The following is a 10505-nucleotide window of genomic DNA, read 5'->3' as shown; positions in this document are numbered from 1 at the left end:
TTGGGGGAGGGGATAATATAAAGAATGTGCTGGCAAAAAGTCTAGTGTGCCGAAAATGCTGACACATAAGCTAATCTAAATTAAAACCTAAGCTAAATTCCAAGGAGTCGCCACTCCGCTGCAACACCTTGGAGTTTGGGTTCGGTGAGTCAGTCTCACAGCCTCGGCGGACGTCAAAATCAACCAGCTCTCATTGTCGCTGAATTGTGTATTGTATTAAATAGAAGAAGATGGCAGTATATATCTACCGCTTGAAGTATTAATTTCTCAGAAAAATTGTGTCAGCCGATAAGAAAGATCGCATTCGATGAGAATCGCCAAAAATACATATAGTGACTTTAATTTAAAATCCACCATCAATGAATTTTATTGTAATAATAAAATAAGAATTTTAATTTTATAAAAATAAGTATTCTATTCTTCAAGTAGATATGTTAATCACTGTAAAAAGAACAAAGAAATGAACCTAAGTCGGCGAAACACAAATATTTTTCTTGTTTTCACTGGTTGTGAACTTTATTTGTTTTTAGAATAAAGTCATTTTTAGCCGGTTTGGTTTTAATCTTTTATTTTCATGTTTAACCAGTGTTGTCTCTGACTTGTTTTATGGTCATACTTAGTCAGTGTTGTCTAGCCAAGTTATTTTGAGCTTACTGAATTACCATGCTTAGCCAAAGTGGTAACAAAATTTTATTTGATTGCCATGTTTCATTATTGCGGGTGCAAATTTTTTTTTTACAAAACATTTATATGTTTAAGCATAAAACCATGGTCTTCCTTGTCCCCTGTCCCACTGTGCGTAGAGGATTTATATAATCACGCACATACTGAGAACTGTTAACATTTTCCATAAATTTGACAGTTTCATGAACAGTTGGCAGATATTTTCATATTTATAAGTAGAATAAGCAAAATGATGAAAATATTTTACTTAATGCGAAACTTGCAGGAAATAACAACATCTTGATAAAGGGTTAATGTTCCAACAAAAGTAATGATACATCTTAGAGACTTAAATGATCTCTTTTAAAAACTGACAAGTAATTGATCATTTCAAGTTCCCACAGAGAATATGATCTCTATGAGAGCATCACGACTATCCGAGTATGGGTTCACTGAGCTAGAACATAGCTGGATTTTCGATTTAAATTATACACACCGCTAACTGTTGTTTTAGTCGATTTTTACCAAGAAAAGAGTGAGGAGGAAAATGCTCTTGTATAGTAAAAGCGCTACTGTGAGTTCAATTTTGTAAGATTATGCGAGTAATATAGTTAGGGTGATCATTTTTTTGTGTAAAAAATACACAACACATGTTATTCGGCATTAAAAATTGGACAAAGCAAAAAAAAGGACTGTTATCGTCATAAGCGTGTATCATATACATGGCAAGGACTTTCTTTTTTACAGGGGAAAGCAGTACCGAAACGTTTGTTCTGGTGTTAACATAGTTGACGAACAGTTCGTGGTAACGAACTATAAGTAAAGAGCGACTTGGCTCTACAATAGCCGAAACTATCAAAAACAGAAGTTTAATATCAATAGATGCATCAAAATAGTCAGCTTATTATGCTGATACCAAATACATAAGATTCATTAAGTTGAGCATTACCAATCACAAATTACGAGCCTGAGAAAATTTGCCTGATTTTTGAAATAAGGGTCAAACAACCCCTAAAAATAAAATAACCTTAATGAAAACCACACCATCAGATTCAATTTATCCGAGAACCCTACTGTAGAAATTTCAAGCTCCTATCTAGAAAAATGGGGAATTTTTCTATTTTTGCCAGAAGACACATCACGGATACGTGTTCATTTGTTTTTTGTTGATGTTATTTTTTCTTCTTCTTTTCCTCAGGGGAGACTGTATCGAAATAATGGCCTTAAAAGATCGGGAGAGGTTGCAATCGAACAGAAATTAAAAGTTCTAGTGCCCTTTTTAAGTAACCAAAAAGATTGGAGGGCAGCTGGGCCCACGCCCATTTCCCCCCAAAATTAACTTATAAAAATTTTGGGATGGCTATATTGTTCAGTATAGTTGAAAGATCAAATGATATGTCTTTAGGTGTAAAATGAACCCACACAGTCCGTGGGGAAAGGCCTGTTAGTTATGAAATTCGTCCAAAGTTCACGTATAGTATTTGTTACTGGGAAATATACGGAACTTTTTGGGGAAGTGGGTTGTGCTTGAGGTGGATTTCTATAGGGAGAATCTTCCTTTGGGAGGGAAATTTCTGAAGGTCGAATATTCAATGGAAAATGTTACACTAGGAGATTGGACAGAATTACTGTACGAAATTCTTTTTAATTGTCTTATATTCTCTTTGTCAAATTTTTCATGTGGAGATATTCCGGGGGAATCATCCAGGGGCTTTTTTCCGCATGTTTTGATTTCCGGGAAATAATTTCCATGGAAGGGGGTATTTCTGGAGTGGTCCAGAAACCAGCTATGGATTAAAGTCTTATTCAAATGAAAGAAGGGTAAGGAAAATTTTTTGGGCTGAATAATCCGCAAGTAATTTTACAAGGAGGGGCGGATTTTCAGTGAGAATGGAACTATCTGGAGGGAATTTGAAAGGGGGGCCTTTACGTTGGATAAAATTTCCATGGAGGATTTTTCTGTGAGGGAGAGGGGTATAGTTCAAGAAGGATGAGCTATATTTACCGACATTATTTGAAAAACGAACAGAAATTATTCCATATATGAAGAGTTGCCCTCTCCTCAAAACTTTGTGCTTTATGCTAAAGCTTGACTGTTTGTCTCAATTTTTAAGAGCGTCTACTCAAGTTTGATGAGAACAGGAAGATTTTTTAAAAAGGCTAACAGCTTTAGCGTAAAGAGCAAGGCATTGAGGAGGGGGCAACCCTTCATATACGGAATAATTCTGCCAAAATTAATTTGCAAATATTGTTTTAATTTGTATGTACTGTGAGCCAAATTTGAACCTTCATTAGTTGAAAAACGTTCAGACATTAAATAAAAAAACAAGGTTTTTTTTTAAACTGAAAGTAAGGAGCGACATCGAAACTTAAAACGAACAGAAATTACTCCGTGTATGAAAGGGTCTGTCCCCTCCTCAACGCCTCACTCAAAAGACTTAATCCATCCACTATTTTAAAGTCAAGGCAAGACCTCAATTCACAAAAAAGGTTTTTTTTTAAAAAAAAACAAGGTTTTTTTTTAAACTGAAAGTAAGGAGCGACATCGAAACTTAAAACGAACAGAAATTACTCCGTGTATGAAAGGGTCTGTCCCCTCCTCAACGCCTCACTCAAAAGACTTATTCCATCCACTATTTTAAAGTCAAGGCAAGACCTCAATTCACGAAAACGAAGAAAGAGGGGTGGAGGGAAATTTCTTTGTTTTTTTCCTTTTGTCCAATGACATGTAGGCTTTGCCTGTAGGTTTACTTTTCTTTAAAAAGAACTTCTTTTGAGAAAAGAATGTTGAAATCATATCACAAAATGCATCACATACTAAGTGTCATATCTCATATAAATAACCGAGGTATTGCAACCGGTTCAACTCTTTCTTACACTCGTCGACTCTGTCATTCCTTTTGGGTCAAAATCAGACTAAAAGGAGCAGAAAATGCACAAAACGTAACTGACATTTTATGTAATGTAACCGAGATGGCTGGTTTTATCCCCCATATCTTTTTTTGTTCCATTGTGGACCCAAGATCCCCCTACTTGAAGCCGCGAATGAAACTTTGGAGCCGAATTTTCATTTTAAACAAAACAGTCATCTAGAAATAACAAAATGTTGCCACGGTCAGAAATCTTGTACCCGGGATAGTAAAAATTGGAGCAAAGATTGTAGGAATTTTTATCGAAAATTCCAAAAGTTTTCACCAAGAATGCACAAAATGGAGCCAATATTGCAAGAATGAAAAATGGGAATCTCTGGGAGCCGATAAAAGTTATAAAAGTTAAATGAAATAAAACCTGAGTAAAACCAGATATAATGAAATAAAACATTGAAAATAACATCATGAGCTGTTGGACTGAGATAGCTCATAAGACCATAAATGTCAAATTTAGTCTAATTTATGATTTTTACCTTCAAGAATGCTGTTGTCTTAATGAAAATTTCAAAAATACCCTCAAGGCTATAGAGCTATACATTATGGCTGCCATAAACTGAATATACTATAATAATGAAGAGAATTTAGGCTACCACTGATATTTAAGAATGACACATTTAATATATATGCTTTATGCATCATTTTCTTCTTTGTAAAATAACTTTCACCACCATGATTGACGAGCAGTACTAAAGGTACTAAATACAAACATTTCAACCTGTGATTTTAATGAGATTAAGAAGTATTTATACTAAAGATTAGAAAATTACTTTAATGTTTAGCTCTAAAGTCATGTCAATAGAAGACATGATTGTCAGATAAATTGGCTTCAATAAAAAAAAATTAGTGAATTTGCTAAGACTTTGTTTACTCATTGTGGCTATTTCCGAAAATTATGAAAAATTGAAAAACCCTCTTTTTTATCCTGTTCATTTATGTTCTTAACAAAATTATGTAGTACAATTTTTGAATTTAGTACTATTTACAACTATGAACAAATTTCTAAGAACGCGTTTTGAAAAGAAAACTGCCTAGTGAAAAAAATGCCATCTGACACTGAGTCAGGAATTGTAACTATTATTTCGGTTCGTCTTAAAAGGAAAAGTCTATTGTGTAAAGAAATTTATGGTGATTTCGAAAGAAGTCTAAAACCCCTCGAAAATTCCGTCAGATCAAAGTGAAAAGTATACCACTGGAATCAGCATGGTCTAAAACTTTAAAATTACAGTCTCCCTCCTTGAACAACAAGAAAAATCACTTTTTTGCAACGGTAGCACTGATCTGTCTCCCTTTTTTTTTCTTTTTTTTTCAGCAGGCCTAGCGGGCTACCAGAACACCATAGAGGGATGCTTAATGGCTCATTCAATCTACCTGATTTTTATAAATTGTGCCATCTCCAAGTGCCATATGGCACTAAAAATGGCACTATTGGTGCCAGGTCTCAAGTGGAAAAGCTGGGGCTAGTTGGCATCCAGAACTTCTTAGAGAGATGTTTAATGGCTCAGTTGAAAACTATTGCTCATATCTACGTGCTTTTTATCAGTTTTACCATTCATGAGTGCCATATAGCACTAAAAACGGCACTTTTGGTGCCACTTATAAAGTGGAAAAGCTTGGAAGTATAAAACGGTATCACTTTATAGTTATGGTCCAAAACCCTCAATTGGAGATTTACATGAACCCGTTACTCCCCCTCCCAGCCCCCTTAGTAAGTCTCATTAGTCTGTCGGGAGAATTCACTATTAACTCTTTAACACGGTCAGCCGATGTTGGGACTCGCAAAATGATTTTTAAGATATCGAATGTTCTTAAGGGGAAGAAATTCATAAAACAACAATTAATTAATTCTCAAAACTCCAAATGACTTTTCCTTGACATACCCCCTCCCCTCCTCCTGTTCGCAAAAGCTGAGCTTCTTCAAATATAGTTTAATGCTCTCACTCTTTATAATAGAAGCTTTTATTAACTCAATGTTTTATAATAGCCAATTACAAATGTATTTGCTGAATAAGGTCCAAAAACTATGCTTTTGGAAATGACATAGCTCCCCATAGTGTTTGGGAAAAGGGCTGTAAATTACACAAATTGGTCCTACGAGAACAAATAGATTAAATTCGATCATCAGCCGCCGTAGTTCAGTTTTAGCACGTTAGACTTCGAATCAGGATGGCAAGGGTTCAGTTCCTTAATCAGACATTTTATTTCAGTCATGATTTTCTACCTTATATATGGTGATTTCTCAGCTAATTCACTATTTTTTTTGTGTGAATTGTGAAATGCTCCATACACTATTTTTGGAACAAATTCCGCCCGGGACCCCAAACCCTTGCCACTTAGGGGTTGGGGACACGTAGGCATATGGTTCTGCAACCACTCAAAGTTGTATCTTCAAAGAAAGATTACCTATTGTTATATTTGTTTATTCACATTATTTCCTTTTTTATTATTTAATAGAAAGAATAAAACTATTTGTAATGTATATAGAGAAATCATAGCACTGAGAACTTATTTGCATTATTTTTTTGTTTTTTTTGTTTCTGGTTGTCAGGTTACCTCCCAACTTTTCTTGTTTTTGCTATTCCACAACTGTATAATGTTTTTGTGTTTATCAGTAGGGAGGGGGGAGATGTTTAGTGAGATAAGCTAGACATACCAAAATTTGGCTTAGATTTTGAAAACCTTAAAAATCTTCTTTAAAAATATAGTTACTCCTTCCTAACTTTCGAGGTTGCCCACCTTCAAAATCGTGTACACCATTGTCTGTAGCATTCCTAGGCATTATTTGAAAACGATCAGAAATTAAATACTTTTTTTCAACTGAAAATAAGGAGCGATATTAAAACTTAAACCGAACAGAAATTATTCCGCACATGAGGGTGCTGCCCCCCCCCCCTCTTGGAAAAAATTAAAAAGATCATTGCAGTGTTGCTTCTGCACGTCTTTTGAGGAAAGTAAAGAGCGAAGTTCAAACTTAAAACAAAACAAAAATGATTGCTTCACAGTCTATCTAACATATATCAATAAAACAAACATAATCATATTTCCAAACAACGTATACAAACAATCATATTTTGTAGGACTCTAGGAAACTAGCGCTTTACTGAAAACACAGGACAATATAGGAGTTTTGGTACAGTAAAAGTAAACCGACTAAGGCCACTTTTTACATTATACAAATAAAGCAATTTTTTTCTTACAAATAGTGTATTTTTTACAATTTAAGGTTGTTTATTGCTCACTATTGGTATTATAGCTGGTGAGACCAAAATGTTACCTGATAAATCAATCCAACATTTTTATATCCTGTTCAATGAATTTGCGGTTACTAAAAAAGTATTTATTTTTATGCTTATGTTTTTAAAATAATTTTAATTGTATACTGAAAGTTATTGATATCACAGCTGGTACAAGACTATGAAAAGCTTTGCAGATTAGTTTGTTGTTGTCAGGCTACGTACTCATTTAACTACTATATCATTATTCTTGTTTTTTTTATACTTGGTTTCTGTGTTTTCAGTAAAGTGCTAGTTTTCTATAATTCTACAAACATAGGAAAATATGATTATTTGGTTTATTTGTTCTGTCAGATAGACTGTGTCAGATAGACTGTGAAGCACTAAATTTTGTTCGATTTAAGTTTCAACTTCGCTCTTTACTTTTCTCAAAAACTTTGTTTTTATTTAAATTAATTAAGAACTTGCAGCGGGAACTACAGCTGATTGAAAATTTCAAAAGAATATTAAAATTGAAGAGGGGGGATTGCAAACCTCAGAATTAGGTTTTTGAACACTGGATATTATCACAGTACCCTTTTCATTCTTCCCATGTTTACAACGATGTTATCAGGCCAAATTTATCGAAAACGATTAGATATAAGAATTAGCGTTTAAATATACCATTAAACGGCTCTGTATTATGTTCCAATGCTCTACCTAACTTTTCCATTCCAGAAATGACGCTCAAAGTGCATTTTTAGGGTGCCATATGCACCTTTATGGCGGCGTTATCAAGTCGAAATTACAAAAAAAAAATTAAAAATTATCTTTAAATGAGCCCTGAAGTACCTCTCTACGATGTTCCAGTGCCCTGTTAGCGAAGAAACAAAACAAAACAAAAATGAAAAAAATAGAGGACGCATCAGTGGTACTGATGCATAGTTTTATGCATATATCCTGTATATAGTTTTAGACCATCGTGTACTGTTTGTTTTGCTCCAACGCCATTTTCGAGAGGTTTCAGGCCCTTTTAAAAATACTTGTAAAATTGTTTTCAAAACACCCTTTTCTATTAAGATTAATAGAAATAATAGTTTCCATTCCTGAATCAGCTACAAATGACAACTTTTATAACAAGAAAGCATATTTAAAACGCATTTTTTCAATTTTAGTTACTATGGGCCGTGGCTCTCTCTTGACTAGGTTGCGGCTATCACCGCAACCATGATTATTCATACCCGAAGGATGTAATCTCTTTTGCAGGCTTGGAGTGTTCCATGGCTTATTCTGAATTAGAACATTTTTATGGTTTATTTTGATCCGTTCAAAACCAAAATCACAAGCCTCTGTCATTATCAAGAAAATCAAACTTAGTAACAAAGGTGATATTACAGTTTTAAGCGTTTTAGTTTCAAGTGTACATACTTTCAGATCTTGATTTTTTCCTCCATAACTATAATGTCTTCACTGTGTGTGCCAGTAATACGAAATGGAAGACAGTTTTCAACATTTATACCTGTACTGCCTACTTTTACTCCGAGCTTTGCTGTACGCCATGCATCAAGAAATATTATCTGGTCACCTGTTGTCGGACTTCAAAGGCAAGCTGGAGGGGCTTTCCCATACTGGTTATACTTTCCAAAAGATTTCCAGCCTTCAGAAGGAATAAATCCTCAACTTCAAAGAATTAAAAAGGTGATAATCATATTTTAATTCATAGTAATAATTTATAATTACTTTACTGCAAAACAAATTGTCCATGAGGCAGCAAATTTTATTTATTTCCATTTTCTCAAACAATTTATGTGCTTAAAAAGTACTAATTGCAATTGTCTTAACTAGAAGGTGTATATGCACTATTTGCAACCGTTTTAAAAACATCTTAAGTAGGAGTGGGGCGAGTCTGCAAAGATTTGTCTAGGGATGGGGCAAACCAATTTACGAGTTTGAATATCTTGGACTCCTATGAAGGGCAAATAGACAGTCGGTCTCCTTCAGGAAACTACGCAGCAGAGTATTTGAACTTTAAGCAATGTAGGGTTTAAAGTCGGACTAATCCACCTCAACAATAACTCTTACAAATATCCTGCAACTAGGGGCAGATACAGAATCAATGTTTTCGCCTTCTACCCCTATAATTAGTCGAAAATTGAGCACTCTAGCGGGGGTGGTGGATGGGACGTTGCCCTAAAATTACTCCCTGGATCCTCCCTTACCTGCAACACCTCCAGATAAGTTGTATTTGTTCTTGATTATCATTTAAGATAACTATAATGATATAACTATATTTTAGTTCTCTCAGTCATATCAAGAAATTTTTGATTCTCTTCCTCTATACTTTAAAATATAAATAGTTCTATTCATCTAAGGTGGAGCTACATAAAGAGACAGAGCTACATTTAAGGTGAGCTAAAAGCGTATTAAGCACTATTTTGCAATTGAAATGGGAAGGGTTCAGCTGCTAAAAAAGTGTTTATATAGCCACTCAATAATCAAAAAACTGCATATTTCATAAATACAGTTTTATACCTCTGAAGGGGATAGGATCCCTACTCCTCCAACCAAACTTATTATTGAAGTGAACTGCTGCAAATCAGTATTCATGAAAGATGTTCTTCTCGAAAAGATTAATTATTTAGTCGTTCAAAATTGACTCTTCTCTTTGCTGATCAATCAAGCAATTCGTAGTAACGCACCGTAAGTAAAAAGCAACTTATCCCAGCAGTAGCCAAAGCTCTAAAAAACGGAAGTTTGGAAACCCTACATGCATAAGACATTTATTTTATGATGATTCTAAATTTACAAAACTTGCTTTGTTTAAAGATTACTTTGGAAGATTACTCTGAAATTTTCTTGCAGGCTCCAAGCACAGTTGTGATGAAGGAAGGCAGTCAGTGAAATCTATGTTCCCTTTTTTAATAGTTAGTTATTATTTAAAGCTATTTAATATATTTAGTACTGTTATTTTTGTATACCAATATATATGAATAAAATACGAAAAACCATTTTTCAGAAAAATTGATCTTTTTGTTGTTTTGTGCAATACAAACGTACTGCATAAAGCATAAAGTTGGTTAGCCTTTATGTTTTTCTGCAAGGATAATATCTATGCTCCTTTAGCTATATTTCCTAAGAGGGTCTTTTGTCAAAATGAGTTTTCAGTAAGAATAAATATTTTTTGTCTACTATAGTACGTGAAGTGAAACTCCTGCTTGGCACCGTAGAGGGAACCAGACGAGAGTGCCTCTCGTTGTCTCCAGAGTGGCCTGTCCTTGGCGATGATTGGAGCTTCATTGGGTCAGTGCTCCGAGAAGTAAGTCGACTGTGGATTAGATTCGCCCCTGTTGTTTGTGGTTTTCTTCTGGGTTAAGTAGTCTTAGAGTAGGTATAAATGTACTTTCTGACTAGTGTTTTGCATAGTTGTCAGCTTATTGTCGGGAGGAATGGGTCTATGTAAAAAGATCCGATCACCCACTCGTAAGTTATAATTACCTAATTTTTTCTAATTTTTCATCTCCCTTTAGCCCCCCAGATGGTCGAATTTGGGTAAACGACTTTATCAAGTCAAATTGTGCAGCTCCCTGACACGCCTACCAATTTTCATCGTCCTAGCACGTCCAAAAGCACCAAACTTGCCAAATCACTGAACCCCTCCCCCATACTCCCCAAAGAGAGCGAATCCAGTACGATTCTGTCAATC

The 10505-nt window shown here is 34.7% G+C and overlaps 1 long non-coding RNA gene across 1 annotated transcript; it reads left to right on the top strand.

Moving 5' to 3' along the window:
- Window positions 1-1120: 1120 nt before the first annotated feature.
- On the top strand, window positions 1121-9810 carry LOC136042048 (uncharacterized). The gene is made up of 3 exons (XR_010621154.1): window positions 1121-1237; window positions 8237-8500; window positions 9665-9810. It is a non-coding gene; the product is annotated as an uncharacterized LOC136042048 (long non-coding RNA).
- The last annotated feature ends 695 nt before the right edge of the window (window positions 9811-10505 follow it).

Source organism: Artemia franciscana, chromosome 2, assembly GCF_032884065.1.
Source record: "Artemia franciscana chromosome 2, ASM3288406v1, whole genome shotgun sequence".
Taxonomy (NCBI): Eukaryota; Metazoa; Arthropoda; class Branchiopoda; order Anostraca; family Artemiidae; genus Artemia; species Artemia franciscana.
The sequence above is the reverse complement of the archived record's forward strand: the minus strand, read 5'-3'. Positions and strand labels throughout refer to the sequence as shown.